Raw genomic sequence first — 2,152 nt, 5'->3', positions numbered from 1 at the left:
CTTTCGCTCCTGACTCATCACTGCAAGGAGTCGCTGGACTCACCCAGGAGGAGGATGTAAGATCCTTCTCTCCCTCACCCTATCTCACCCTGCACTCAGTAGCCGATGGATGAAAGTCTACGAGCCCTTCGACGAGCCCTCGGCGGGGATGAACCTTGCGGAGCAGGAGAGCATCAAGACAGACAGGAGGGAGGAGCAGGAGGGCGTGAGGGTGGTCGAGCAGCAGCAGGGGATGAAGTTGAACCTAAGGAGAGAATGGGCGGAGCCGGCTGATACCTCCTCCAAGTCCTGGTCCTTCGACGAGGCGGACAAGCTGTTTCAAAGAAGGCGATCAGAACTACTCGATCGTGCACAAAAAGAGATCGGTCCTGCTCCTCCTCCTGCTCCTCCTGCTCCTCCTGCTCCTGCTCCTGCTCCTGCTCCTGCTCCTCCTCTTTGTCTCTCTTATTTCCTTTTGTTCGTCCCTCCTTTCGCTCATCTCCAGCAGATCTCGAAGCGTCGCTAACCTATCGCCCGCTGCTCCGCAACCATCGCTCCCCATGGCAGAGCAGCGAGACAAAGTTGCCCCAGGTGAACGATGGCTGGAAGACAGAGAGTTAGGAGGGAAGAGAGAAAGGATGAGAGAGGGAGGAGGGAGGAGCAGTAGGAAGCAGGATAGAGGAGGGGGCGGAGGTAACGATATGGCAGTTGGACCTCAAGGCCTGCAACAGCAAAGGATCACCTGCTTCGCTATGCCAAGAGGTTTGAGGAGGAGCAGGAGGAGGAGGAGGGGACTGATCATTTTTTCAGCTCCTACAAGACAGTTTTCCTCAGGGAACTTTCAGATGCGACAAGACGACAAGATATCGAGCAAAGCCTCGGGTAAGAGGGGAAAAAAGTTAGATTATGGCAGCAGAGCAGCAGCAGCAGCAGCAGCAGAGCAGCAGCAGCAGCAGCAGCAGCACGAGCAGGAGGAGGAGGGAGAGGGGGTGACGACCAGGCATGGCAGGACAATCTTGATGGAAGAAGCGTATCCAAGTCTGTTCCTCCTGACTTCTCCTTCTCCAAGGACAACGGAAGGTCCTACCCCTGCCCCTACCTCTACCCCTACCCCTGCTCCTGCTCCTGCCCCTACCTCTACCTCTACCCTCTACCCCTCGCTCCTCGCTCCTCGCCCCTTCGCCCTCCTACCCCTACCCCCTTCGCTCCTGCCCCTCGCCTCCACCTCTACCCCTGCTCCTGCTCCTGCTCCTGCCCCTACCTCTACCCCTGCTCCTGCCTCTGCTCCTGCCCTTCTCATTCATCGTCTGCTCATTACGTCGGGCTCCTCCTTCAACGCAATCGACCCTCGTCCGCAGGTCTCGTGATCCGCAAGACCCGAACAACTTTCTCATCCTCCCGTCCGCCGTCTCCGATGCTGTCTCAATCAAACGGGTAGCTCTTATGTGTTGTCGTTCCCTCTCCCCTCCCTTCTCTCTCCTCCTGTTCTCGTCCGCTCTCTTCTCGTCTTCAACGTTTGCCTCCCCTCCCCTCATCTCATCTCCTCCAGACTCCCACGAAGATCGCACCGAACTTGATCCCAACGCCAAGTAAGAGTGCGGGGAAAGGCAGACGTGAGCACCTCTACTCATTCATGACCCTCCTCTCCCTCCTCCCCCTCCTCCCCTCCGCTTCCCCTTCGTTCACGTGTATCTCTTCTCCCTCCCATTCCCTCGCACTGTCTCTTCCTTTTTCTTGTTCATCTCGTTGTTCTCCTCTTCCCCCTCCCTCGACAGCATCGTGTAGAACATGTTCATCATGACAACTTTCATATTCCTTTGAGCCATATCATCCTCTCTCCTCATGCGTCATCATCTTTGTGGTCATCACTTCATCCTCTCAACATCATCTCTCCATCACTCATCGTCTCACCTTCTTCCCAAAGGTCTGCACGCTGTCCTGGTTGTTACGCTGCATGCTGATCGCCTGCCGCACGCGAGCTTGAGGGAAAAAAAAATCTCCTAGTATTTAGGGGGTAGGGTGGCTTCGCGTCCATGGGTAGGTAGTTATTACACCGGTACATATGACATATTTTGTAGGGGTATGAAGAAAACTTTTCTGATCATGTGAGGGTTAAGGGACTAGGGGTCCTTTTGCAATGTATTCAGGTACATGAGTGGAGTTGACGAGGTAG

The sequence above is a fragment of the Guillardia theta genome (genome assembly GCF_000315625.1).
Source record: "Guillardia theta CCMP2712 unplaced genomic scaffold GUITHscaffold_17, whole genome shotgun sequence".
In the NCBI taxonomy this organism is placed as follows: domain Eukaryota; class Cryptophyceae; order Pyrenomonadales; family Geminigeraceae; genus Guillardia; species Guillardia theta.
Note: the sequence above shows the minus strand (reverse complement) of the source record.